This window comes from Symsagittifera roscoffensis, chromosome 3 (assembly GCF_963678635.1).
Source record: "Symsagittifera roscoffensis chromosome 3, txSymRosc1.1, whole genome shotgun sequence".
NCBI lineage: Eukaryota > Metazoa > Xenacoelomorpha > Acoela > Convolutidae > Symsagittifera > Symsagittifera roscoffensis.
This window is the reverse complement of record NC_087064.1, coordinates 50,573,311-50,599,461: the sequence shown is the minus strand read 5'-3', so window position 1 is coordinate 50,599,461 and position 26,151 is coordinate 50,573,311. Positions and strand designations below refer to the sequence as shown.

General features: G+C 36.3%; 34 non-coding genes across 34 annotated transcripts; all 34 read left to right on the top strand.

Annotated features, from left to right (window-relative positions):
* Positions 1-684: 684 nt before the first annotated feature.
* Positions 685-755, top strand: Trnag-ucc (transfer RNA glycine (anticodon UCC)). The gene has a single exon. It is a non-coding gene; the product is annotated as a tRNA-Gly (tRNA).
* Positions 756-1,076: 321 nt separating this feature from the next.
* Trnag-ucc (transfer RNA glycine (anticodon UCC)) lies at positions 1,077-1,147 on the top strand. The gene has a single exon. It is a non-coding gene; the product is annotated as a tRNA-Gly (tRNA).
* A 322-nt stretch (positions 1,148-1,469) lies between these two features.
* Trnag-ucc (transfer RNA glycine (anticodon UCC)) lies at positions 1,470-1,540 on the top strand. Its single transcript has one exon. It is a non-coding gene; the product is annotated as a tRNA-Gly (tRNA).
* A 321-nt stretch (positions 1,541-1,861) lies between these two features.
* On the top strand, positions 1,862-1,932 carry Trnag-ucc (transfer RNA glycine (anticodon UCC)). Its single transcript has one exon. It is a non-coding gene; the product is annotated as a tRNA-Gly (tRNA).
* Positions 1,933-2,643: 711 nt separating this feature from the next.
* Trnag-ucc (transfer RNA glycine (anticodon UCC)) lies at positions 2,644-2,714 on the top strand. The gene has a single exon. It is a non-coding gene; the product is annotated as a tRNA-Gly (tRNA).
* Positions 2,715-3,032: 318 nt separating this feature from the next.
* On the top strand, positions 3,033-3,103 carry Trnag-ucc (transfer RNA glycine (anticodon UCC)). Its single transcript has one exon. It is a non-coding gene; the product is annotated as a tRNA-Gly (tRNA).
* A 321-nt stretch (positions 3,104-3,424) lies between these two features.
* Trnag-ucc (transfer RNA glycine (anticodon UCC)) lies at positions 3,425-3,495 on the top strand. Its single transcript has one exon. It is a non-coding gene; the product is annotated as a tRNA-Gly (tRNA).
* Positions 3,496-3,817: 322 nt separating this feature from the next.
* On the top strand, positions 3,818-3,888 carry Trnag-ucc (transfer RNA glycine (anticodon UCC)). Its single transcript has one exon. It is a non-coding gene; the product is annotated as a tRNA-Gly (tRNA).
* A 321-nt stretch (positions 3,889-4,209) lies between these two features.
* On the top strand, positions 4,210-4,280 carry Trnag-ucc (transfer RNA glycine (anticodon UCC)). The gene has a single exon. It is a non-coding gene; the product is annotated as a tRNA-Gly (tRNA).
* A 711-nt stretch (positions 4,281-4,991) lies between these two features.
* Trnag-ucc (transfer RNA glycine (anticodon UCC)) lies at positions 4,992-5,062 on the top strand. The gene has a single exon. It is a non-coding gene; the product is annotated as a tRNA-Gly (tRNA).
* A 319-nt stretch (positions 5,063-5,381) lies between these two features.
* Positions 5,382-5,452, top strand: Trnag-ucc (transfer RNA glycine (anticodon UCC)). Its single transcript has one exon. It is a non-coding gene; the product is annotated as a tRNA-Gly (tRNA).
* A 762-nt stretch (positions 5,453-6,214) lies between these two features.
* Trnag-acc (transfer RNA glycine (anticodon ACC)) lies at positions 6,215-6,285 on the top strand. The gene has a single exon. It is a non-coding gene; the product is annotated as a tRNA-Gly (tRNA).
* Positions 6,286-7,162: 877 nt separating this feature from the next.
* Trnag-ucc (transfer RNA glycine (anticodon UCC)) lies at positions 7,163-7,233 on the top strand. The gene has a single exon. It is a non-coding gene; the product is annotated as a tRNA-Gly (tRNA).
* Positions 7,234-7,602: 369 nt separating this feature from the next.
* On the top strand, positions 7,603-7,673 carry Trnag-gcc (transfer RNA glycine (anticodon GCC)). The gene has a single exon. It is a non-coding gene; the product is annotated as a tRNA-Gly (tRNA).
* Positions 7,674-8,478: 805 nt separating this feature from the next.
* Trnag-ucc (transfer RNA glycine (anticodon UCC)) lies at positions 8,479-8,549 on the top strand. Its single transcript has one exon. It is a non-coding gene; the product is annotated as a tRNA-Gly (tRNA).
* A 637-nt stretch (positions 8,550-9,186) lies between these two features.
* Positions 9,187-9,257, top strand: Trnag-ucc (transfer RNA glycine (anticodon UCC)). Its single transcript has one exon. It is a non-coding gene; the product is annotated as a tRNA-Gly (tRNA).
* A 639-nt stretch (positions 9,258-9,896) lies between these two features.
* Trnag-ucc (transfer RNA glycine (anticodon UCC)) lies at positions 9,897-9,967 on the top strand. The gene has a single exon. It is a non-coding gene; the product is annotated as a tRNA-Gly (tRNA).
* Positions 9,968-10,286: 319 nt separating this feature from the next.
* On the top strand, positions 10,287-10,357 carry Trnag-ucc (transfer RNA glycine (anticodon UCC)). The gene has a single exon. It is a non-coding gene; the product is annotated as a tRNA-Gly (tRNA).
* A 641-nt stretch (positions 10,358-10,998) lies between these two features.
* Positions 10,999-11,069, top strand: Trnag-ucc (transfer RNA glycine (anticodon UCC)). Its single transcript has one exon. It is a non-coding gene; the product is annotated as a tRNA-Gly (tRNA).
* Positions 11,070-12,031: 962 nt separating this feature from the next.
* On the top strand, positions 12,032-12,102 carry Trnag-ucc (transfer RNA glycine (anticodon UCC)). The gene has a single exon. It is a non-coding gene; the product is annotated as a tRNA-Gly (tRNA).
* Positions 12,103-12,741: 639 nt separating this feature from the next.
* On the top strand, positions 12,742-12,812 carry Trnag-ucc (transfer RNA glycine (anticodon UCC)). The gene has a single exon. It is a non-coding gene; the product is annotated as a tRNA-Gly (tRNA).
* A 2,280-nt stretch (positions 12,813-15,092) lies between these two features.
* Trnag-ucc (transfer RNA glycine (anticodon UCC)) lies at positions 15,093-15,163 on the top strand. The gene has a single exon. It is a non-coding gene; the product is annotated as a tRNA-Gly (tRNA).
* A 639-nt stretch (positions 15,164-15,802) lies between these two features.
* Positions 15,803-15,873, top strand: Trnag-ucc (transfer RNA glycine (anticodon UCC)). Its single transcript has one exon. It is a non-coding gene; the product is annotated as a tRNA-Gly (tRNA).
* Positions 15,874-16,831: 958 nt separating this feature from the next.
* Trnag-ucc (transfer RNA glycine (anticodon UCC)) lies at positions 16,832-16,902 on the top strand. The gene has a single exon. It is a non-coding gene; the product is annotated as a tRNA-Gly (tRNA).
* A 640-nt stretch (positions 16,903-17,542) lies between these two features.
* Positions 17,543-17,613, top strand: Trnag-ucc (transfer RNA glycine (anticodon UCC)). The gene has a single exon. It is a non-coding gene; the product is annotated as a tRNA-Gly (tRNA).
* Positions 17,614-17,934: 321 nt separating this feature from the next.
* Positions 17,935-18,005, top strand: Trnag-ucc (transfer RNA glycine (anticodon UCC)). Its single transcript has one exon. It is a non-coding gene; the product is annotated as a tRNA-Gly (tRNA).
* A 708-nt stretch (positions 18,006-18,713) lies between these two features.
* On the top strand, positions 18,714-18,784 carry Trnag-ucc (transfer RNA glycine (anticodon UCC)). The gene has a single exon. It is a non-coding gene; the product is annotated as a tRNA-Gly (tRNA).
* Positions 18,785-19,889: 1,105 nt separating this feature from the next.
* Trnag-ucc (transfer RNA glycine (anticodon UCC)) lies at positions 19,890-19,960 on the top strand. Its single transcript has one exon. It is a non-coding gene; the product is annotated as a tRNA-Gly (tRNA).
* A 320-nt stretch (positions 19,961-20,280) lies between these two features.
* On the top strand, positions 20,281-20,351 carry Trnag-ucc (transfer RNA glycine (anticodon UCC)). Its single transcript has one exon. It is a non-coding gene; the product is annotated as a tRNA-Gly (tRNA).
* A 1,269-nt stretch (positions 20,352-21,620) lies between these two features.
* Trnag-ucc (transfer RNA glycine (anticodon UCC)) lies at positions 21,621-21,691 on the top strand. Its single transcript has one exon. It is a non-coding gene; the product is annotated as a tRNA-Gly (tRNA).
* Positions 21,692-22,013: 322 nt separating this feature from the next.
* Positions 22,014-22,084, top strand: Trnag-ucc (transfer RNA glycine (anticodon UCC)). Its single transcript has one exon. It is a non-coding gene; the product is annotated as a tRNA-Gly (tRNA).
* Positions 22,085-23,963: 1,879 nt separating this feature from the next.
* Trnag-acc (transfer RNA glycine (anticodon ACC)) lies at positions 23,964-24,034 on the top strand. The gene has a single exon. It is a non-coding gene; the product is annotated as a tRNA-Gly (tRNA).
* A 322-nt stretch (positions 24,035-24,356) lies between these two features.
* On the top strand, positions 24,357-24,427 carry Trnag-ucc (transfer RNA glycine (anticodon UCC)). Its single transcript has one exon. It is a non-coding gene; the product is annotated as a tRNA-Gly (tRNA).
* A 313-nt stretch (positions 24,428-24,740) lies between these two features.
* On the top strand, positions 24,741-24,811 carry Trnag-ucc (transfer RNA glycine (anticodon UCC)). Its single transcript has one exon. It is a non-coding gene; the product is annotated as a tRNA-Gly (tRNA).
* The last annotated feature ends 1,340 nt before the right edge of the window (positions 24,812-26,151 follow it).

Genomic DNA, 26,151 nt, shown 5'->3' with positions numbered 1-26,151 from the left:
TATTTAATTTCAGGGAAAGATTGAGCATTACTATTGTGTGCGTTAGAGGGACAAAATACCCTGAAATAGTAAATTCTTGTCGTTTTTTAAATTCCCATTGACCTTGAGAACTAACACACCAGAAACAACAACAGCTTTCGATGAATGAGAACAAATTGGTCTGGTTAGCGAAAAATTTACTCCGCTTCTCAAAGAATTTTTTTGGTTTTTTTTGCTGTGACACTTAGAAAATGTGTAAAGAAAAATCCATGTTTGAAAGTTCTGAAATTCATCTCTTCGATCGTAAACCTTTTCAGCATCGTTGGTGTAGTGGTATCATAGCAGCCTTCCAAGCTGTTCACATGGGTTCGATTCACGTAGGATGCATAAACTCAGACGGGCGGTAAAAGAATATTTAATTTCAGGGAAAGGTTGAGCATTACTATTGTGTGCGTTAGAGGGACAAAATATTCATGAAACAGTAAATTCTTGTCTCTTTTTGAATTCCCAAAGTCCTTGAGAAGTAACAAACCAGAAACAACAGCTTTCGATTAATGAGAAACAAAGGAGTCTGGTTAGCGAAAAAACTATCAGCTTCTCAAAGAATAGTTTTGGTTTTTTCTGATGTGACACTCAGAATATTTGTCAGGAAAAATCCAAGTTTGAAAGTTCTGAGATTCATCTCTTCGATCGTAAACCTACTCAGCACCGTTGGTGTTGTGGTAGCATAGCAGCCTTCCAAGCTGTTGACATGGGTTCGATTCCCGTACGATGCATAAACTCAGACGGGCAGTAAAAGAATATTTAATTTCAGGGAAAGATTGAGCATTACTATTGTGTGCGTTAGAGGGACAAAATATCATGAAATAGTAAATTCTTGTCGTTTTTTCAATTCCCATTGACCTTGAGAACTAACAAACCAGAAACAACAACAGCTTTCAATGAATGAGAACAAATTGGTCTGGTTAGCGAAAAATTTACTCAAATTCTCAAAGAATTTTTTTGGTTTTTTCTTGATGTAACATTCAGAAAATGTGTAAGGAAAAATCCTTGTTTGAAAGTTCTGAAAATCATCTCTTCGATCGTAAACCTTTTCAGCATCGTTGATGTAGTGATAGCATAGCAGCCTTCCAAGCTGTTGACATGGGTTCGATTCCCGTACGATGCATAAACTCAGACGGGCGGTAAAAGAGTATTTGTTTTCAGGGAAAGATTGAACTTTACTATTGTGTGTGTTAGAGGGACAAAATATTCATGAAATAGTAAATTCTTGTCGTTTTTTGAATTCCCATTGACCTTGAGAAGTAACAAACCAGAAACAACAACAGCTTTCGATTAATGAGAACAAATTAGTCTGGTTAGCGAAAAAATTATTCCGCTTCTCAAAGAATTATTTTGGTTTTTTCTTGATGTAACATTCAGAAAATGTGTAAGGAAAAATCCTTGTTTGAAAGTTCTGAAAATCATCTCTTCGATCGTAAACCTTTTCAGCATCGTTGATGTAGTGATAGCATAGCAGCCTTCCAAGCTGTTGACATGGGTTCGATTCCCGTACGATGCATAAACTCAGACGGGCAGTAAAAGAATATTTAATTTCAGGGAAAGATTGAACATTACTATTGTGTGCGTCAGAGGTACAAAATATCATGAAATAGTAAATTCTTGTCGTTTTTTAAATTCCCATTGACCTTGAGAACTAACAAACCAGAAACAACAACAGCTTTCGATGAATGAGAACAAATTGGTCTGGTTAGCGAAAAATTTACTCCGCTTCTCAAAGAATTTCTTTGGTTTTTTCTTGCTGTGACACTTACAAAATGTGTAAGGAAAAATCCATGTTTCATAGTTCTGAAATTCATCTCTTCGATCGTAAACCTTTTCCGCATCGTTGGTGTAGTGGTAGCATAGCAGCCTTCCAAGCTGTTGACATGGGTTCGATTCCCGTACGATGCATAAACTCAGACGCGCGGTAAAAGAACATTTAATTTCAGGGAAAGATTGAGCAATTCTATTGTTTGCGTCAGAGGGACAAAATATCATTAAATAGTAAATTCTTGTCGTTTTTTAAATTCCCATTGACATTGAGATTTAAAAAACCAGAAAAAACAACAGCTTTCGATGAATGAGAACAAATTGGTCTGGTTAGCGAAAAATTTACTCCGCTTCTCATAGAATTATTTTGGTTTTTTCTTGATGTGACACTTAGAAAATGTGTAAGGAAAAATCCAAGTTTGAAAGTTCTGACATTCATCTCTTCGATCGTCAACCTTCGCAGAATCGTTGGTGTAGTGGTAGCATAGCCGCCTTCCAAGCTGATGACATGGGTTCGATTCAAGTACGATGCATAAACTCAAACGACCGGTAAAAAAGTATTCAAATTCAGGGAAAGATTGAACATTACTATTGTGTGCGTTAGAAGGACAAAATATTCATGAAATAAAGAATTCTTGTCTCTTTTTGAATCCCCAAATCCTTGAGAAGTAACAAACCAGAAACGACAGCTTTCAATTAATGAGAAACAAATTAGTCTAATTAGCGAAAAAACTACTCCGCTTCTCAAAGAATAGTTGTGGTTTCTTTTTGATGTGACACTCAGAATATTTGTAAGGAAAAATCCAAGTTTGAAAAGTCTGAAATTCATCTCTTCGATCGTAAACCTTCTCAGCATCGTTGGTGTAGTGGTAGCATAGCAGCCTTCCAAGCTGTTGACATGGGTTCGATTCACGTAGGATGCATAAATTCAGACGGGCGGTAAAAGAATATTTAATTTCAGGGAAAGGTTGAGCATTACTATTGTGTGCGTTAGAGGGACAAAATATTCATGAAACAGTAAATTCTTGTCTCTTTTTGAATTCCCAAAGTCCTTGAGAAGTAACAAACCAGAAACAACAGCTTTCGATTAATGAGAAACAAAGGAGTCTGGTTAGCGAAAAAACTATCAGCTTCTCAAAGAATAGTTTTGGTTTTTTCTGATGTGACACTCAGAATATTTGTCAGGAAAAATCCAAGTTTGAAAGTTCTGAGATTCATCTCTTCGATCGTAAACCTACTCAGCACCGTTGGTGTTGTGGTAGCATAGCAGCCTTCCAAGCTGTTGACATGGGTTCGATTCCCGTACGATGCATAAACTCAGACGGGCAGTAAAAGAATATTTAATTTCAGGGAAAGATTGAGCATTACTATTGTGTGCGTTAGAGGGACAAAATATCATGAAATAGTAAATTCTTGTCGTTTTTTCAATTCCCATTGACCTTGAGAACTAACAAACCAGAAACAACAACAGCTTTCAATGAATGAGAACAAATTGGTCTGGTTAGCGAAAAATTTACTCAAATTCTCAAAGAATTTTTTTGGTTTTTTCTTGATGTAACATTCAGAAAATGTGTAAGGAAAAATCCTTGTTTGAAAGTTCTGAAAATCATCTCTTCGATCGTAAACCTTTTCAGCATCGTTGATGTAGTGATAGCATAGCAGCCTTCCAAGCTGTTGACATGGGTTCGATTCCCGTACGATGCATAAACTCAGACGGGCGGTAAAAGAGTATTTGTTTTCAGGGAAAGATTGAACTTTACTATTGTGTGTGTTAGAGGGACAAAATATTCATGAAATAGTAAATTCTTGTCGTTTTTTGAATTCCCATTGACCTTGAGAAGTAACAAACCAGAAACAACAACAGCTTTCGATTAATGAGAACAAATTAGTCTGGTTAGCGAAAAAATTATTCCGCTTCTCAAAGAATTATTTTGGTTTTTTCTTGATGTAACATTCAGAAAATGTGTAAGGAAAAATCCTTGTTTGAAAGTTCTGAAAATCATCTCTTCGATCGTAAACCTTTTCAGCATCGTTGATGTAGTGATAGCATAGCAGCCTTCCAAGCTGTTGACATGGGTTCGATTCCCGTACGATGCATAAACTCAGACGGGCAGTAAAAGAATATTTAATTTCAGGGAAAGATTGAACATTACTATTGTGTGCGTCAGAGGTACAAAATATCATGAAATAGTAAATTCTTGTCGTTTTTTAAATTCCCATTGACCTTGAGAACTAACAAACCAGAAACAACAACAGCTTTCGATGAATGAGAACAAATTGGTCTGGTTAGCGAAAAATTTACTCCGCTTCTCAAAGAATTTCTTTGGTTTTTTCTTGCTGTGACACTTACAAAATGTGTAAGGAAAAATCCATGTTTCATAGTTCTGAAATTCATCTCTTCGATCGTAAACCTTTTCCGCATCGTTGGTGTAGTGGTAGCATAGCAGCCTTCCAAGCTGTTGACATGGGTTCGATTCCCGTACGATGCATAAACTCAGACGCGCGGTAAAAGAACATTTAATTTCAGGGAAAGATTGAGCAATTCTATTGTTTGCGTCAGAGGGACAAAATATCATTAAATAGTAAATTCTTGTCGTTTTTTAAATTCCCATTGACATTGAGATTTAAAAAACCAGAAAAAACAACAGCTTTCGATGAATGAGAACAAATTGGTCTGGTTAGCGAAAAATTTACTCCGCTTCTCATAGAATTATTTTGGTTTTTTCTTGATGTGACACTTAGAAAATGTGTAAGGAAAAATCCAAGTTTGAAAGTTCTGACATTCATCTCTTCGATCGTCAACCTTCGCAGAATCGTTGGTGTAGTGGTAGCATAGCCGCCTTCCAAGCTGATGACATGGGTTCGATTCAAGTACGATGCATAAACTCAAACGACCGGTAAAAAAGTATTCAAATTCAGGGAAAGATTGAACATTACTATTGTGTGCGTTAGAAGGACAAAATATTCATGAAATAAAGAATTCTTGTCTCTTTTTGAATCCCCAAATCCTTGAGAAGTAACAAACCAGAAACGACAGCTTTCAATTAATGAGAAACAAATTAGTCTAATTAGCGAAAAAACTACTCCGCTTCTCAAAGAATAGTTGTGGTTTCTTTTTGATGTGACACTCAGAATATTTGTAAGGAAAAATCCAAGTTTGAAAAGTCTGAAATTCATCTCTTCGATCGTAAACCTTCTCAGCATCGTTGGTGTAGTGGTAGCATAGCAGCCTTCCAAGCTGTTGACATGGGTTCGATTCCTCTACGATGCATAAACTCAGAAGGGCGTTAAAAGAATATTTAATTTCAGGAAAAGATTGAACATTACTATTGTGTGCGTTACAGGGACAAAATACTCATGAAATAGTAAAGTCTTGTCTCTTTTTGAATTCCCAAAGTCCTTGAGAAGTAACAAACCAGAAACGACAGCTTTCGATTAATGAGAAACAAACGAGTCTGGTTAGCGAGAAAACTATCAGCTTCTCAAAGAATAGTTTCGGTTTTTTTCTGATGTGACACTCAGAATATTTGTCAGGAAAAATCCAAGTTTGAAAGTTCTGAGATTCATCTCTTCGATCGAAAACCTTCTCAGCATCGTTGGTGTAGTGGTAGCATAGCAGCCTTCCAAGCTGTTGACATGGGTTCGATTCCCGTACGATGCATAAACTCAGACGGGCAGTAAAAGAATATTTAATTTCAGGGAAAGATTGAGCATTACTATTGTGTGCGTTAGAGGGACAAAATATCATGAAATAGTAAATTCTTGTCGTTTTTTAAATTCCCATTGACCTTGAGAACCAACAAACCAGAAACAACAACAGCTTTCGATGAATGAGAACAAATTGGTCTGGTTAGCAAAAAATTTACTCCGCTACTCAAGGAATTGTTTTGGTTTTTTCTTGCTGTGACACTTAGAAAATGTGTAAGGAAAAATCCATGTTTGAAAGTTCTGAGATTCATATCTTCGATCGTAAACATTCTCAGCATCGTTGGTGTAGTGGTTCCATAGCATCCTTCCAAGCTGTTGACATGGGTTCGATTCCCGTACGATGCATAAACTCAGACGGGCGGTAAAAGAATATTTAATTTTAGGGAAAAATTGAGCACTCAGACGGGCGGTAAAACAATATTTAATTTCAGGGAAAGATTGAGCATTACTATTGTGTGCGTTAGAGTGACAAAATATTCATGAAATAGTAAACTCTTGTCGTTTTTTGAAATCCAATTGACCTTGAGAAGTAACAAACCAGAAACAACAACAGCTTTCGATGAATGAGAACAAATTGTTCTTGTTAGCGAAAAATTTATTCCGCTTCTCAAAGAATTATTTTGGTTTTTTCTTGATGTGACACTCGGAAAATGTGTAAGGAAAAACCCATGTTTGATAGTTCTGAAATTGATCTCTTCGATCGTTAGCCTTCTCAGCATCGTTGGTGTAGTGGTAGCATAGCAGCCTACCAAGCTGTTGGCATGGGTTCGATTCACGTACGATGCATAAACTCAGACGACCGGTACAAGAGTATTTCTTTTCAGGGAAAGATTGAAAATTATTATTGTGTGCGTTAGGGGGACAAAATATTCAAGAAATATCAAATTCCAGTAAATTCGGTAGCATAGCAGCCTTCTATGCTGTTGACATAGGTTCACTCTCGTACTATGCATATTTCAGACGACCGGTAAAAGAGTATTTAATTTCAAGGAAAGATTGAACATTACTATTGTGTGCATTAGAGGGACAAAATATTCATGAAATAGTAAATTCGTGGCTCTTTTTGAATCCCCAAATCCTTGAGAAGTAACAAACCAGAAACGACAGCTTTCGATTAATGAGAAACGAATTAGTCTGGTTAGCGAGAAAAATACTCCGCTTCCCAAAGAGTTATTTTTGGTTTTTTCTTGATGTGACACTCGGAAAATGTGTAAGGAAAATTCCATGTTTGATAGTTCTGAAATTGATCTCTTCGATCGTTAACCTTCTCAGCATCGTTGGTGTGGTGGTAGCATAGCAGTTTTCCAAGCTGTTGACTTGGGTTCGATTCCCGTACGATGCATAAACTCAGACGGGCAGTAAAAGAATATTTAATTTCAGGGAAAGATTGAGCATTACTATTGTGTGCGTCAGAGGTAAAAAATATCATGAAATAGTAAATTCTTGTCGTTTTTTAAATTCCCATTGACCTTGAGAACTAACAAACCAGAAACAACAACAGCTTTCGATGAATGAGAACAAATTGGTCTGGTTAGCGAAAATTTTACTCCGCTTCTCAAAGAATTTCTTTGATTTTTTCTTGCTGTGACACTTAGAAAATGTGTAAGGAAAAATCCATGTTTGAAAGTTCTGAAATTCATCTCTTCGATCGTAAACCTTTTCAGCATCGTTGGTGTAGTGGTAGCATAGCAGCCTTCCAAGCTGTTGAAATGGGTTCGATTCCCGTACGATGCATAAACTCAGACGCGCGGTAAAAGAATATTTAATTTTAGGGAAAAATTGAGCACTCAGACGGGCGGTAAACGAATATTTAATTTCAGGGAAAGATTGAGCATTACTATTGTGTGCGTTAGAGTGACAAAATATTCATGAAATTGTAAATTCTTGTCGTTTTTTGAAATCCAATTGACCTTGAGAAGTAACAAACCAGAAACAACAACAGCTTTCGATGAATGAGAACAAATTGTTCTGGTAAGCGAAAAATTTATTCCGCTTCTCAAAGAATTATTTTGGTTTTTCTTGATGTGACACTCGGAAAATGTGTAAGGAAAAATCCATGTTTGATAGTTCTGAAATTGATCTCTTCGATCGTTAGCCTTCTCAGCATCGTTGGTGTAGTGGTAGCATAGCAGCCTGCCAAGCTGTTGGCATGGGTTCGATTCACGTACGATGCATAAACTCAGACGACCGGTACAAGAGTATTTCTTTTCAGGGAAAGATTGAAAATTATTATTGTGTGCGTTAGGGGGACAAAATATTCAAGAAATATCAAATTCCAGTAAATTCGGTAGCATAGCAGCCTTCCGAGCTGTTGACATAGGTTCACTCTCGTACCATGCATAATTCAGACGACCGGTAAAAGAGTATTTAATTTCAGGGAAAGATTGAACATTACTATTGTGTGCATTAGAGGGACAAAATATTCATGAAATAGTAAATTCTTGGCTCTTTTGGAATCCTCAAATCCTTGAGAAGTAACAAACCAGAAACGACAGCTTTCGATTAATGAGAAATGAATTAGTCTGGTTAGCGAAAAAAATACTCCGCTTCCCAAAGAGTTATTTTTGGTTTTTTCTTGATGTGACACTCGGAAAATGTGTAAGGAAAAATCCATGTTTGATAGTTCTGAATTTGATCTCTTCGATCGTTAACCTTCTCAGCATCGTGACGACCGGTAAAAGAGTATTTAATTTCAGGGAAAGATTGAACATTACTATTGTGTGCAAAAAAGGGACAAAATACTCAAGAAAAAGTAAAATTTTGTTTCTTTTTGAATTCCCAAATCCTTGAGATGTAACAAACCAGAAACAACAACAACTTTTGATTAATTAGAACAAATTAGTCTGGTTAGCGAAAAATATACTCCGCTTCTCAAAGAATTTTTTTGGTTTTTTCTTGCTGTGACACTTAGAAAATGTGTAAAGAAAAATCCATGTTTGAAATTTCTGAAATTCATCTCTTCGATCGTAAACCTTTTCAGCATCGTTGGTGTAGTGGTAGCATAGCAGCCTTCCAAGCTGTTGACATGGGTTCGATTCCCGTATGATGCATAATTCAGAAGACCGGTAAAAGAGTATTTAATTTCAGGGAAAGATTGAACATTACTATTGTGTGCATTAGAGGGACAAAATATTCATGAAATCGTACATTCTTGGCTCTTTTTGAATCCCCAAATCCTTGAGAAGTAACAAACCAGAAACGACAGCTTTCGATTAATGAGAAACGAATAATTTGGTTAGCGAAAAAATACTCCGCTTCCCAAAGAGTTATTTTTGGTTTTTTCTTGATGTGACACTCGGAAAATGTGTAAGGAAAAATCCATGTTTGATAGTACTGAAATTGATCTCTTCGATCGTTAACCTTCTCAGCATCGTGACGACCGGTAAAAGAGTATTTAATTTCAGGGAAAGATTGAACATTACTATTGTGTGCAAAAAAGGGACAAAATACTCAAGAAAAAGTAAATTTTTGTATCTTTTTGAATTCCCAAATCCTTGAGATGTAACAAACCAGAAACAACAACAACTTTTGATTAATTAGAACAAATTAGTCTGGTTAGCGAAAAATATACTCCGCTTCTCAAAGAATTTTTTTGACTTTTTCTTGCTGTGACACTTAGAAAATGTGTAAAGAAAAATCCATGTTTGAAAGTTCTGAAATTCATCTCTTCGATCGTAAACCTTTTCAGCATCGTTGGTGTAGTGGTAGCATAGCAGCCTTCCAAGCTGTTGACATGGGTTCGATTCCCGTACGATGCATAATTCAGACGACCGGTAAAAGAGTATTTAATTTCAGGGAAATATTGAACATTACTATTGTGTGCAAAAAAGGGACAAAATACTCAAGAAAAAGTAAAGTTGTGTCTCTTTTTGAATTCCCAAATCCTTGAGATGTAACAAACCAGAAACGACAGCTTTCGATTAATGAGAAACGAATTAGTATGGTTAGCGAAAAAAGTACTCCGCTTCCCAAAGAGTTATTTTTGGTTTTTTCTTGATGTGACACTCGGAAAATGTGTAAGGAAAAATCCATGTTTGATAGTTCTGAAATTGATCTCTTCGATCGTTAACCTTCTCAGCATCGTGACGACCGGTAAAAGAGTATTTAATTTCAGGGAAAGATTGAGCATTACTATTGTGTGCAAAAAAGGGACAAAATACTCAAGAAAAAGTAAATTTTTGTCTCTTTTTGAATTCCCAAATCCTTGAGATGTAACAAACCAGAAACAACAACACATTTTGATTAATTAGAACAAATTAGTCTGGTTAGCGAAAAATATACTCCGCTTCTCTAGGAGTTACTTTGGTTTTTTCTTGATATGGCACTCGGAAAATGTGTAAGGAAAAATCCATGTTTGAAAGTTCTGAAATTGATTCCTTCGATCGTAAACCTTCTCAGCATCGTTGGTGTAGTGGTAGCATAGCAGCCTTCCAAGCTGTTGACATGGGTTCGATTCCCGTACGATGCATAATTCAGACGACCGGTAAAAGAGTATTTAATTTCAGGGAAAGATTGAACATTACTATTGTGTGCATTAGAGGGACAAAATTTTCATGAAATAGTAAATTCTTGGCTCTTTTTGAATCCCCAAATCCTTGAGAAAAAACAAAACAGAAACGACAGCTTTCGATTAATGAGAAACGAATTAGTATGGTTAGCGAAAAAAATACTCCGCTTCCCAAAGAGTTATTTTTGGTTTTTTCTTGATGTGACACTCGGAAAATGTGTAAGGAAAAATCCATGTTTGATAGTTCTGAAATTGATCTCTTCGATCGTAAACCTTTTCAGCATCGTTGATGTAGTGATAGCATAGCAGCCTTCCAAGCTGTTGACAAGGGTTCGATTCCCGTACGATGCATAAACTCAGACGGGCGGTAAAAAAGTATTTGTTTTTAGGGAAAGATTGAACTTTACTATTGTGTGCAAAAAAGGGACAAAATACTCAAGAAAAAGTAAATTTTTGTATCTTTTTGAATTCCCAAATCCTTGAGATGTAACAAACCAGAAACAACAACAACTTTTGATTAATTAGAACAATTTATTCTGTTTAGCGAAAAATATACTCCGCTTCTCAAAGAATTTTTTTTGGTTTTTTCTTGCTGTGACACTCGGAAAATGTGTAAGGAAAAATCCATGTTTGATAGTTCTGAAATTGATCTCTTCGATCGTTAACCTTCTCAGCATCGTGACAACCGGTAAAAGAAAATTTAATTTCAGGGAAAGATTGAACTTTACTATTGTGTGCAAAAAAGGGACAAAATACTCAAGAAAAAGTAAATTTTTGTATCTTTTTGAATCCCCAAATCCTTGAGAAGTAACAAAACAGAAACGACAGCTTTCGATTAATGAGAAACGAATTAGTATGGTTAGCGAAAAAAATACTCCGCTTCCCAAAGAGTTATTTTTGGTTTTTTCTTGATGTGACACTCGGAAAATGTGTAAGGAAAAATCCATGTTTGATAGTTCTGAAATTGATCTCTTCGATCGTAAACCTTTTCAGCATCGTTGATGTAGTGATAGCATAGCAGCCTTCCAAGCTGTTGACAAGGGTTCGATTCCCGTACGATGCATAAACTCAGACGGGCGGTAAAAAAGTATTTGTTTTTAGGGAAAGATTGAACTTTACTATTGTGTGCAAAAAAGGGACAAAATACTCAAGAAAAAGTAAATTTTTGTATCTTTTTGAATTCCCAAATCCTTGAGATGTAACAAACCAGAAACAACAACAACTTTTGATTAATTAGAACAATTTATTCTGTTTAGCGAAAAATATACTCCGCTTCTCAAAGAATTTTTTTTGGTTTTTTCTTGCTGTGACACTCGGAAAATGTGTAAGGAAAAATCCATGTTTGATAGTTCTGAAATTGATCTCTTCGATCGTTAACCTTCTCAGCATCGTGACAACCGGTAAAAGAAAATTTAATTTCAGGGAAAGATTGAACTTTACTATTGTGTGCAAAAAAGGGACAAAATACTCAAGAAAAAGTAAATTTTTGTATCTTTTTGAATCCCCAAATCCTTGAGAAGTAACAAAACAGAAACGACAGCTTTCGATTAATGAGAAACGAATTAGTATGGTTAGCGAAAAAAATACTCCGCTTCCCAAAGAGTTATTTTTGGTTTTTTCTTGATGTGACACTCGGAAAATGTGTAAGGAAAAATCCATGTTTGATAGTTCTGAAATTGATCTCTTCGATCGTTAACCTTCTCAGCATCGTGACAACCGGTAAAAGAGTATTTAATTTCAGGGAAAGATTGAACATTACTATTGTGTGCAAAAAAGGGACAAAATACTCAAGAAAAAGTAAATTTTTGTATCTTTTTGAATTCCCAAATCCTTGAGATGTAACAAACCAGAAACAACAACAACTTTTGATTAATTAGAACAAATTAGTCTGTTTAGCGAAAAATATACTCCGCTTCTCAAAGAATTTTTTTTGGTTTTTTCTTGCTGTGACACTTAGAAAATGTGTAAAGAAAAATCCATGTTTGAAAGTTCTGAAATTCATCTCTTCGATCGTAAACCTTTTCAGCATCGTTGGTGTAGTGGTAGCATAGCAGCCTTCCAAGCTGTTGACATGGGTTCGATTCCCGTACGATGCATAATTCAGACGACCGGTAAAAGAGTATTTAATTTCAGGGAAAGATTGAGCATTACTATTGTGTGCATTAGAGGGACAAAATTTTCATGAAATAGTAAATTCTTGGCTCTTTTTGAATCCCCAAATCCTTGAGAAGTAACAAACCAGAAACGACAGCTTTCGATTAATGAGAAACGAATTAGTATGGTTAGCGAAAAAAATACTCCGCTTCCCAAAGAGTTATTTTTGGTTTTTTCTTGATGTGACACTCGGAAAATGTGTAAGGAAAAATCCATGTTTGATAGTTCTGAAATTGATCTCTTCGATCGTTAACCTTCTCAGCATCGTGACGACCGGTAAAAGAGTATTTAATTTCAGGGAAAGATTGAACATTACTATTGTGTGCAAAAAAGGGACAAAATACTCAAGAAAAAGTAAATTTTTGTATCTTTTTGAATTCCCAAATCCTTGAGATGTAACAAACCAGAAACAACAACAACTTTTGATTAATTAGAACAAATTAGTCTGATTAGCGAAAAATATACTCCGCTTCTCAAGGAGTTATTTTGGTTTTTTCTTGATATGGCACTCGGAAAATGTGTAAGGACAAATCCATGTTTGAAAGTTCTGAAATTGATTCCTTCGATCGTAAACCTTCTCAGCATCGTTGGTGTAGTGGTAGCATAGCCGCCTTCCAAGCTGTTGACATGGGTTCGATTCCCGTACGATGCATAAACTCATACGACCAGTAAAACAGTATTTAATTTCAGGGAAAGACTGAAAATTACTATTGTGTGCGTTAGAGGGACAAAATATTCATGAAATAGTGAATTCTTGTCTCTTTTTGAATCCCCAAATCCTTGAGAAGTACCAAACCAGAAACAGCAACAGCTTTCGATTAATGAGAACAAATTAGTCTCGTTAGCGAAAAGTTTACTCCGCTTCTCAAAGAATTGTTTTGGTTTTTGCTTAATGTGACACTCAGAAAATGTGTAAGGAAAAACCCGTGTTTGAAAATTCTGAAATTCATCTCTTCGATCGTAATCCTACCCAGCATCGTTGGTCTAGTGGTAGCATAGCCGCCTTCCAAGCTGTTGACAAGGGTTCGATTCCCGTACGATGCATAAACTCATACGACCAGTAAAAAAGTATTTAATTTCAGGGAAAGACGGAAAATTACTATTGTGTGCGTTAGAGAGACAAAAAATTCATGAAATAGTAAAGTCTTGTCTCTTTTTGAATCCCCAAATCCTTGAGAAGTACCAAACCAGAAACAGCAACAGCTTTCGATTAATGAGAACAAATTAGTCTCGTTAGCGAAAAGTTTACTCCGCTTCTCAACGAATTGTTTTGGTTTTTGCTTAATGTGACACTCAGAAAATGTGTAAGGAAAAACCCGTGTTTGAAAATTCTGAAATTCATCTCTTCGATTGTAATCCTACCCAGCATCGTTGGTCTAGTGGTAGCATAGCCGCCTTCCAAGCTGTTGACAAGGGTTCGATTCCCGTACGATGCATAAACTCATACGACCAGTAAAAAAGTATTTAATTTCAGGGAAAGACGGAAAATTACTATTGTGTGCGTTAGAGGGACAAAATATTCATGAAATAGTGAATTCTTGTCTCTTTTTGAATCCCCAAATCCTTGAGAATTACCAAACCAGAAACAGCAACAGCTTTCGATTAATGAGAACAAATTAGTCTCGTTAGCGAAAAGTTTACTCCGCTTCTCAACGAATTGTTTTGGTTTTTGCTTAATGTGACACTCAGAAAATGTGTAAGGAAAAACCCGTGTTTGAAAATTCTGAAATTCATCTCTTCGATCGTAATCCTACCCAGCATCGTTGGTCTAGTGGTAGCATAGCCGCCTTCCAAGCTGTTGACAAGGGTTCGATTCCCGTACGATGCATAAACTCATACGACGAGTAAAAAAGTATTTAATTTCAGGGAAAGACGGAAAATTACTATTGTGTGCGTCAGAGGGACAAAAAATTCATGAAATAGTAAAGTCTTGTCTCTTTTTGAATCCTCAAATCCTTTAGAAGTAACAAACCAGAAACGACAGCTTTCGATTAATGAGAAACAAATTGGTCTGGTTAGCGAAAAAAATACTCCTCTTCCCAAAGAGTTATTTTTGGTTTTTGCTTAATGTGACACTCAGAAAATGTGTAAGGAAAAACCCGTGTTTGAAAATTCTGAAATTCATCTCTTCGATCGTAATCCTACCCAGCATCGTTGGTCTAGTGGTAGTATAGCCGCCTTCCAAGCTGTTGACAAGGGTTCGATTCCCGTACGATGCATAAACTCATACGACCAGTAAAAAAGTATTTAATTTCAGGGAAAGACTGAAAATTACTATTGTGTGCGTTAGAGGGACAAAATATTCATGAAATAGTGAATTCTTGTCTCTTTTTGAATCCCCAAATCCTTGAGAAGTACCAAACCAGAAACAGCAACAGCTTTCGATTAATGAGAACAAATTAGTCTCGTTAGCGAAAAGTTTACTCCGCTTCTCAAAGAATTGTTTTGGTTTATGCTTAATGTGACACTCAGAAAATGTGTAAGGAAAAACCCGTGTTTGAAAATTCTGAAATTCATCTCTTCGATCGTAATCCTACCCAGCATCGTTGGTCTAGTGGTAGCATAGCCGCCTTCCAAGCTGTTGACAAGGGTTCGATTCCCGTACGATGCATAAACTCATACGACCAGTAAAAAAGTATTTAATTTCAGGGAAAGACTGAAAATTACTATTGTGTGCGTTAGAGGGACAAAAAATTCATGAAATAGTAAAGTCTTGTCTCTTTTTGAATCCTCAAATCCTTGAGAAGTACCAAACCAGAAACAGCAACAGCTTTCGATTAATGAGAACAAATTAGTCTCGTTAGCGAAAAGTTTACTCCGCTTCTCAACGAATTGTTTTGGTTTTTGCTTAATGTGACACTCAGAAAATGTGTAAGGAAAAACCCGTGTTTGAAAAATCTGAAATTCATCTCTTCGATCGTAAACCTTCTCAGCATCGTTGGTGTAGTGGTAGCATAGCAGCCTTCCAAGCTGTTGACATGGGTTCGATTCCCGTACGATGCATAATTCAGACGACCGGTAAAAGAGTATTTAATTTCAGGGAAAGATTGAACATTACTATTGTGTGCATTAGAGGGACAAAATATTCATGAAATAGTAAATTCTTGGCTCTTTTTGAATCCCCAAATCCTTGAGAAGTAACAAAACAGAAAAGACAGCTTTCGATTAATGAGAAACGAATTAGTCTTGTTAGCGAAAAAAATACTCCGCTTCCCAAAGAGTTATTTTTGGTTTTTTCTTGTTGTGACACTCGGAAAATGTGTAAGGAAAAATCCATGTTTGATAGTTCTGAAATTGATCTCTTCGATCGTTAACCTTCTCAGCATCGTGACGACCGGTAAAAGAGTATTTAATTTCAGGGAAAGATTGAACATTATTATTGTGTGCAAAAAAGGGACAAAATACTCAAGAAAAAGTAAATTTTTGTCTCTTTTTGAATTCCCAAATCCTTGAGTTGTAACAAACCAGAAACAACAACAACTTTTGATTAATTAGAACAAATTAGTCTGGTTAGCGAAAAATATACTCCGCTTCTCTAGGAGTTACTTTGGTTTTTTCTTGATATGGCACTCGGAAAATGTGTAAGGAAAAATCCATGTTTGAAAGTTCTGAAATTGATTCCTTCGATCGTAAACCTTCTCAGCATCGTTGGTGTAGTGGTAGCATAGCAGCCTTCCAAGCTGTTGACATGGGTTCGATTCCCGTACGATGCATAATTCAGACGACCGGTAAAAGAGTATTTAATTTCAGGGAAAGATTGAACATTACTATTGTGTGCATTAGAGGGACAAAATATTCATGAAATAGTAAATTCTTGGCTCTTTTTGAATCCCCAAATCCTTGAGAAGTAACAAACCAGAAACGACAGCTTTCGATTAATGAGAAACGAATTAGTCTGGTTAGCGAAAAAAATACTCCGCTTCCCAAAGAGTTATTTTTGGTTTTTTCTTGATGTGACACTCGGAAAATGTGTAAGGAAAAATCCATGTTTGATAGTTCTGAAATTGATCTCTTCGATCGTTAACCTTCTCAGCATCGTGACGACCGGTAAAAGAGTATTTAATTTCAGGGAAAGATTGAACATTACTATTGTGTGCAAAAAAGGGACAAAATACTCAAGAAAAAGTAAATTTTTGTCTCTTTTTGAATTCCCAAATCCTTGAGATGTAACAAACCAGAAACGACAGCTTTCGATTAATGAGAAATGAATTAGTCTGGTTAGCGAAAAAAAAACTCCGCTTCCCAAAGAGTTATTTTTGGTTTTTTCTTGATGTGACACTCGGAAAATGTGTAAGGAAAAATCCATGTTTGATAGTTCTGAAATTGATCTCTTCGATCTTTAACCTTCTCAGCATCGTGACGACCGGTAAAAGAGTATTTAATTTCAGGGAAAGATTGAACATTACTATTGTGTGCAAAAAAGGGACAAAATACTCAAGAAAAAGTAAATTTTTGTCTCTTTTTGAATTCCCAAATCCTTGAGATGTAACAAACCAGAAACAACAACAACTTTTGATTAATTAGAACAAATTAGTCTGGTTAGCGAAAAATATACTCCGCTTCTCTAGGAGTTACTTTGGTTTTTTCTTGATATGGCACTCGGAAAATGTGTAAGGAAAAATCCATGTTTGAAAGTTCTGAAATTGATTCCTTCGATCGTAAACCTTCTCAGCATCGTTGGTGTAGTGGTAGCATAGCCGCCCTCCAAGCTGTTGACATGGGTTCGATTCCCGTACGATGCATAAACTCATACGACCAGTAAAAAAGTATTTAATTTCAGGGAAAGATTGAACATTACTATTGTGTGCATTAGAGGGACAAAATATTCATGAAATAGTAAATTCTTGGCTCTTTTTGAATCCCCAAATCCTTGAGAAGTAACAAACCAGAAACGACAGCTTTCGATTAATGAGAAACGAATTAGTCTGGTTAGCGAAAAAAATACTCCGCTTCCCAAAGAGTTATTTTTGGTTTTTTCTTGATGTGACACTCGGAAAATGTTTAAGGAAAAATCCATGTTTGATAGTTCTGAAATTGATCTCTTCGATCGTTAACCTTCTCAGCATCGTGACGACCGGTAAATGAGTATTTAATTTCAGGGAAAGATTGAACATTACTATTGTGTGCAAAAAAGGGACAAAATACTCAAGAAAAAGTAAATTTTTGTCTCTTTTTGAATTCCCAAATCCTTGAGATGTAACAAACCAGAAACAACAACAACTTTTGATTAATTAGAACAAATTAGTCTGGTTAGCGAAAAATATACTCCGCTTCTCTAGGAGTTACTTTGGTTTTTTCTTGATATGGCACTCGGAAAATGTGTAAGGAAAAATCCATGTTTGAAAGTTCTGAAATTGATTCCTTCGATCGTAAACCTTCTCAGCATCGTTGGTGTAGTGGTAGCATAGCCGCCTTCCAAGCTGTTGACATGGGTTCGATTCCCGTACGATGCATAAACTCATACGACCAGTAAAAAAGTATTTAATTTCAGGGAAAGACTGAAAATTACTATTGTGTGCATTAGAGGGACAAAATATTCATGAAATAGTAAATTCTTGGCTCTTTTTGAATTCCCAAATCCTTGAGATGTAACAAACCAGAAACAACAACAACTTTTGATTAATTAGAACAAATTAGTCTGATTAGCGAAAAATATACTCCGCTTCTCAAGGAGTTATTTTGGTTTTTTCTTGATATGGCACTCGGAAAATGTGTAAGGACAAATCCATGTTTGAAAGTTCTGAAATTGATTCCTTCGATCGTAAACCTTCTCAGCATCGTTGGTGTAGTGGTAGCATAGCCGCCTTCCAAGCTGTTGACATGGGTTCGATTCCCGTACGATGCATAAACTCATACCACCAGTAAAAAAGTATTTAATTTCAGGGAAAGACTGAAAATTACTATTGTGTGCGTTAGAGGGACAAAATATTCATGAAATAGTGAATTCTTGTCTCTTTTTGAATCCCCAAATCCTTGAGAAGTACCAAACCAGAAACAGCAACAGCTTTCGATTAATGAGAACAAATTAGTCTCGTTAGCGAAAAGTTTACTCCGCTTCTCAAAGAATTATTTTGGTTTTTGCTTAATGTGACACTCAGAAAATGTGTAAGGAAAAACCCGTGTTTGAAAATTCTGAAATTCATCTCTTCGATCGTAATCCTACCCAGCATCGTTGGTCTAGTGGTAGCATAGCTGCCTTCCAAGCTGTCGACAAGGGTTCGATTCCCGTACGATGCATAAACTCATACGACCAGTAAAAAAGGATTTAATTTCAGGGAAAGACGAAAAATTACTATTGTGTGCGTTAGAGGGACAAAAAATTCATGAAATAGTAAATTCTTGTCTTTTTTTGAATCCTCAAATCCTTGAGATGTAACAAACCAGAAACGACAGCTTTCGATTAATGAGAAACAAATTGGTCTGGTTAGCAAAAAATTTACTCCGCTTCTCAAAGAATTATTATTTTTTTTTGATGTGACACTTAGAAAAAGTGTAAGGAAAAAACCATGTATGAAAGTTCTGAAAGTCATCTCTTCGATCGTAAAACTTCTCAGCATCGTTGGTGTAGTGGTAGCGTAGCAGCCTTCCAAGCTGCTGACATGGGTTCGATTCCCGTACGATGCATAAACTCAGACAACCGGTAAAAGAGTATTTCTTTTCACGGAAAGATTGAACATTACTATTGTGTGCGTTAGAGGGACAAAAAATTCATGAAATAGTAAACTCTTGTTTCTTTTTGAATTCCCAAAGTCCATGAGAAGTAACAAACCAGAAAACGACAGCTTTCGATTAATCAGAAACAAACTAGTCTGGTTAGCGAAAAAACTACTCCGCTTCTCAAAGAATAGTTTTGGTTATTTCTGATGTGACACTCAAAATATTTGTCAGGAAAAATCCAAGTTTGAAAGTTCTGAGATTCATCTCTTCGATCGTAATCCTACCCATCATCGTTGGTCTAGTGGTAGCATAGCCGCCTTCCAAGCTGTTGACAAGGGTTCGATTCCCGTACGATGCATAAACTCATACGACCAGTAAAAAAGGATTTAATTTCAGGGAAAGACGGAAAATTACTATTGTGTGCGTTAGAGGGACAAAAAATTCATGAAATAGTAAATTCTTGTCTCTTTTTGAATCCTCAAATCCTTGAGAAGTAACAAACCAGAAACGACAGCTTTCGATTAATGAGAAACAAATTGGTCTGGTTAGCAAAAAATTTACTCCGCTTCTCAAAGAATTATTATTTTTTTTTGATGTGACACTTAGAAAAAGTGTAAGGAAAAAACCATGTATGAAAGTTCTGAAAGTCATCTCTTCGATCGTAAAACTTCTCAGCATCGTTGGTGTAGTGGTAGCATAGCAGCCTTCAAAGATGTTGACATGGGTTCGTTTCCCGTACGATGCATAAACTCAGACGGGCGGTAAAAGAATTTTTAATTTCAGGGAAAGATTGAGCATTAATATTGTGTGCGTTAGAGGGACAAATATTCATGAAATAGTAAACTCTTGTCGTGTTTTGAATTCCCATTGATCTTGAGAAGTAACAAACCAGAAACAACAACAACAGCTTTCGATGAATGAGAACAAATTGGTGTGGTTAGCGAAAAATTTACTCCGCTTCTCAAAGAATTATTTTGGTTTTTTCTTGATGTTATTACACTCAGAATTTTTGTCAGAAAAAATCCAAGTTTGAAAGTTCTGATATTCATCTCTTCGATCGTAAGCCTTCTCAGCATCGTTGGTGTAGTGGTAGAGTAGCAGCCTTCCAAGCTGCTGACATGGGTTCGATTCCCGTACGATGCATAAACTCAGACAACCGGTAAAAGAGTATTTTTTTTCACGGAAAGATTGAACATTACTATTGTGTGCGCTAGAGGGACAAAAAATTCATGAAATAGTAAACTCTTGTTTCTTTTTAAATTCCCAAAGTCCATGAGAAGTAAAAAACCAGAAAACGACAGCTCTCGATTAATCAGAAACAAATTAGTCTGGTTAGCGAAAAAACTACTCCGCTTCTCAAAGAATAGTTTTGGTTATTTCTGATGTGACACTCAAAATATTTGTCAGGAAAAATCCAAGTTTGAAAGTTCTGAGATTCATCCCTTCGATCGTAAACCTTCTCAGCATCGTTGGTGTAGTGGTAGCATAGCAGCCTTCCAAGCTGTTGACATGGGTTCGCTTCCCGTACGATGCACAAACTCAGACGGGCGGTAAAAGAATTTTTAATTTCAGGGAAAGATTGAGCATTACTATTGTGTGCGTTAGAGGGAAAAAATATTCTTGAAATAGTAAATTCTTGTCGTTTTCTGAATTCCCATTGACCTGGAGAAGTAACAAACCAGAAACAACAACAGCTTTCGATGAATGAGAATAAATTGGTCTGGTTAGCGAAAAATTTACTCCGCTTGTCAAAGAATTATTTTGGTTTTTTCTTGATGTGCGACTCAGAATATTTGTCAAGAAAAATCCAAGTTTGAAAGTTCTGAGATTCATCTCTTCGATCGTTAACCTTCTCAGCATCGTTGGTGTAGTGGTAGCATAGAAGGCTTACAAGCTGTTGACATGGGTTCGATTCCCGTACGATGCATAAACTCAGACAACCGGTAAAAGAGTATTTCTTTTCAGCGAAAGATTGAACATTACTAATGTGTGCGTTAGAGGGACAAAATATTCATGAAATAGTAAATTCTTGTTTCTTTTTGAATTCCCAAAGTCCATGAGAAGTAACAAACCAGAAAACGACAGCTTTCGATTAATCAGAAACAAATTAGTCTGGTTAGCGAAAAAACTACTCCGCTTCTCAAAGAATTATTTTGGTTTTTTCTTGATGTGACACTTCGAAAATGTGTAAGGAAAAATCCACGTTTGAAAAATCTGAAACTCAACATTACGATCGTAAGCCTTCTCAGAATCGTTGGTGTAGTGGTAGCATAGCAGCCTACAAGCTGTTGGCATGGATTCGATTCACGTACTATGCATAAACTCAGACAACCGGTAAAAAGTATTTCTTTTCAGGGAAAGATTGAAAATTACTATTGTGTGCGTTAGAGGGACAAAATATTCAAGAAATAGTAAATTCCAGTAAATTTGGTAGCATAGCAGCCTTCCAAGCGGTTGACATGGGTTCGATTCCCGTACGATGCGTAAACTCAGACAACCGGTAAAAGCGTATTTCTTTTCAGGGAAAGATTGAACATTACTATTGTGTGCGTTAGAGGGACAAAATATTCATGAAATAGTAAATTCTTGTCTCTTTTTGAGAACCAAAGTCCTTGAGAAGTAACAAACCACAAAACGACAGCTTTCGATTGGTGAGAAACAAATTAGTCTGGTTAGCGAAAAAACTACTCCGCTTCTCAAAGAGTAGTGTTGGTTTTTTCTGATGTGACACTCAGAATATTTGTCAGGAAAATTCCAAGTTTGAAAGTTCTGAGATTCATCTCCTCGATCGCAAACCTTCGCAGCATCGTTGGTGTAGTGGTAGCATAGCAGCCTTCCAAGCTGTTGACATAGGTTCGATTCCCGTACGATGCATAATCTCAGACGACCGGTTAAAGAGTTTTTAATTTCAGGGAAAGATTGAACATTACTTTTGTGTGCGTTAGAGGGACAAATTACTCATGAAATAGTTCATTTTTGTCGTTTTTTGAATTCCCACTGACGTTGAGAAATAACAAACCAGAAACAACAACAGCTTTCGGTTAATGAGAACAAATTAGTCTGGTTAGCAAAAAAACTACTCCGCTTCCCAAAGAATTATTTTGGGTTTTTCTTGATATGACACTCAGAAAGTGTGTAAGGAAAATCCCACGTTTGAAATTTCCGAAATTCATCATTACGATCGTAACCCTTCTCAGCATCGTTGGTGTAGTGGTAGCATAGGAGCCTTCCAAGCTGTTGACATGGGTTCGATTCCCGTACGATGCATAATCTCAGACGGGCGGTAAAAGAATATTTAATTTCAGGGAAAGATTGAGCATTACTATTGTGTGCGTTAGAGGGACAAAATATTTAAATTCTTGTCGTTTTTTGAATTCCCATTGACCTGAAGAAGAAACAAACCAAAAAAAAACAACAGCTTTCGATGAATGAGAACAAATTAGTCTCGTTAGCGAAAACTTACTCCGCTTCTCAAAGAATTATTTTGGTTTTTGCTTAATGTGACACTCAGAAAATGTGTAAGGAAAAACCCGTGTTTGAAAATTCTGAAATTCATCTCTTCGATCGTAATCCTACCCAGGATCGTTGGTCTAGTGGTAGCATAGCCGCCTTCCAAGCTGTTGACAAGGGTTCGATTCCCGTACGATGCATAAACTAATACGACCAGTAAAAAGTATTTAATTTCAGGGAAAGACGGAAAATTACTATTGTGTGCGTTAGAGGGACAAAAAATTCATGAAATAGTAAATTCTTGTCTCTTTTTGAATCCTCAAATCCTTGTGAAGTAACAAACCAGAAACGACAGCTTTCGATTAATGAGAAACAAATTGGTCTGGTTAGCAAAAATTTACTCCGCTTCTCAAAGAATTATTTTTTTTTTGATATGACACTTAGAAAAAGTGTAAGGAAAAAACCATGTATGAAAGTTCTGAAAATCATCTCTTCGATCGTAAAACTTCTCAGCATCGTTGGTGTAGTGGTAGCATAGCAGCCTTCAAAGATGTTGACATGGGTTCGATTCCCGTACGATGCATAAATTCAGACGGGCGGTAAAAGAATTTTTAATTTCAGGGAAAGATTGAGCATTACTATTGTGTGCGTTAGAGGGACAAAATATTCATGAAATAGTAAACTCTTGTCGTTTTTTGAATTCCCATTGATCTTGAGAAGTAACAAACCAGAAACAACAACAACAGCTTTCGATGAATGAGAACAAATTGGTCTGGTTAGCGAAAAATTTACTCCGCTTCTCAAAGAATTATTTTGGTTTTTTCTTGATGTTAGTACACTCAGAATTTTTGTCAGAAAAAATCCAAGTTTGAAAGTTCTGATATTCATCTCTTCGATCGTAAGCCTTCTCAGCATCGTTGGTGTAGTGGTAGCATACCAGCTTTCCAAGCTGTTGACATGGGTTCGCTTCCCGTACGATGCATAAACTCAGACGGGCGGTAAAAGAATTTTTAATTTCAGGGAAAGATTGAGCATTACTATTGTGTGCGTTAGAGGGAAAAAATATTCTTGAAATAATAAATTCTTGTCGTTTTTTGAATTCCCATTGACCTGGAGAAGTAACAAACCAGAAACAACAACAGCTTTCGATGAATGAGAATAAATTGGTCTGGTTAGCGAAAAATTTACTCCGCTTCTCAAAGAATTATTTTTGTTTTTTCTTGATGTGAGACTCAGAATATTTGTCAGGAAAAATCCAAGTTTGAAAGTTCTGAGATTCATCTCTTCGATCGTTAACCTTCTCAGCATCGTTGGTGTAGTGGTAGCATAGAAGGCTTACAAGCTGTTGACATGGGTTCGATTCCCGTACGATGCATAAACTCAGACAACCGGTAAAAGAGTATTTCTTTTCAGGGAAAGATTGAACATTACTAATGTGTGCGTTAGAGGGACAAAATATTCATGAAATAGTAAATTCTTGTTTCTTTTTGAATTCCCAAAGTCCATGACAAGTAACAAACCAGAAAACGACAACTTTCGAATAATCAGAAACAAATTAGTCTGGTTAGCGAAAAAACTACTCCGCTTCTCAAAGAATTATTTTGGTTTTTTCCTGATGTGACACTTCGAAAATGTGTAAGGAAAAATCCACGTTTGAAAAATCTGAAATTCAACATTACGATCGTAAGCCTTCTCAGCTTCGTTGGTGTAGTGGTAGCATAGCAGCCTACCAAGCTGTTGACATAGGTTCGATTCCCGTACGATGCATAATCTCAGACGACCGGTTAAAGAGTATTTAATTTCAGTGAAAGATTGAACATTACTTTTGTGTGCGTTAGAGGGACAAATTACTCATGAAATAGTTCATTTTTGTCGTTTTTTGAATTCCCACTGACGTTGAGAAATAACAAACCAGAAACAACAACAGCTTTCGGTTAATGAGAACAAATTAGTCTGGTTAGCAAAAAAACTACTCCGCTTCCCAAAGAATTATTTTGGGTTTTTCTTGATATGACACTCAGAAAGTGTGTAAGGAAAATCCCACGTTTGAAATTTCCGAAATTCATCATTACGATCGTAAGGCTTCTCAGCATCGTTGGTGTAGTGGTAGCATAGGAGCCTTCCAAGCTGTTGACATGGGTTCGATTCCCGTACGATGCATAATATCAGACGGGCGGTAAAATAATATTTAATTTCAGGGAAAGATTGAGCATTACTATTGTGTGCGTTAGAGGGACAAAATATTTAAATTCTTGTCGTTTTTTGAATTCCCATTGACCTGAAGAAGAAACAAACCAAAAAAAAACAACAGCTTTCGATGAATGAGAACAAATTTTTCTGGTTAGCGAAAAGTTTAATCCGCTTCTCAAAGAATTTTTTTGTTTTTTTCTTGATGTGACACTTAGAAAATGTGTAAGGAAAAATCCACGTTTGAAAGTTCTGAAATTCATCATTACGATCGTAAGTCTTCTCAGCATCGTTGGTGTAGTGGTAGCATAGCAGCCTTCCAAGCTGTTGACGAGGGTTCGCTTCCCGTACGATGCATAAACTCAGACGGGCGGTAACAGAATTTTTAATTTCAGAGAAAGATTGAGCATTACTATTGTGTGCGTTAGAGGGAAAAAATATTCTTGGAATAGTAAATTCTTGTCGTTTTTTGAATTCCCAAAGTCGTTGTTGAGAAGTAACAAACCAGAAACGACAGCTTTCGATTAATGAGAAACAAAGGAGTCTGGTTAGCGAAAAAACTATCAGCTTCTCAAAGAATAGTTTTGGTTTTTTCTGATGTGACACTCGGAAAATGTAAAAGGAAAAATCCATGTTTGATAGTTCTGAATTTGATCTCTTCGATCGTTAACCTTCTCAGCATCGTGACGACCGGTAAAAGAGTATTTAATTTCAGGGAAAGATTGAACATTACTATTGTGTGCAAAAAAGGGACAAAATACTCAAGAAAAAGTAAAATTTTGTCTCTTTTTGAATTCCCAAATCCTTGAGATGTAACAAACCAGAAACAACAACATCTTTTGATGATTGAGAACAAATTGTTCTGGTTATCGAAAAATTTACTCCGCTTCTCAAAGAATTATTTTGGTTTTTTCTTGATGTGACACTTCAAAAATGTGTAACGAAAAATCCACGTTTGAAAAATCTGAAATTCATCATTACGATCGAAAGCCTTCTCAGCATCGTTGGTGTAGTGGTAGCATAGCAGCCTACCAAGCTGTTGGCATGGATTCGATTCACGTACAATGCATAAACTCAGACAACCGGTAAAAAGTATTTCTTTTCAGGGAAAGATTGAAAATTACTATTGTGTGCGTTAGAGGGACAAAATATTCAAGAAATAGTAAATTCCAGTAAATTTGGTAGCATAGCAGCCTTCCAAGCGGTTGACATGGGGTCGATTCCCGTACGATGCGTAAACTCAGACAACCGGTAAAAGCGTATTTCTTTTCAGGGAAAGATTGAACATTACTATTGTGTGCGTTAGAGGGACAAAATAATCATGAAATAGTAAATTCTTGTCTCTTTTTGAATTCCCAAAGTCCTTGAGAAGTAAAAAACGACAAAACGACAGCTTTCGATTAATGAGAAACAAATTAGTCTGGTTAGCGAAAAAACTACTCCGCTTCTCAAAGAATAGTGTTGGTTTTTTCTGACGTGACACTCAGAATATTTGTCAGGAAAATTCCAAGTTTGAAAGTTCTGAGATTCATCTCTTCGATCGTAAGCCTTCGCAGCATCGTTGGTGCAGTGGTAGCATAGCAGCCTTCCAAGCTGTTGACATGACTTCGATTCCCGATCTCAGACGACCGGTAAAAGAGTATTTAATTTCAGAGAAAGATTGAACATTACTTTTGTGTGCGTTAGAGGGACAAATT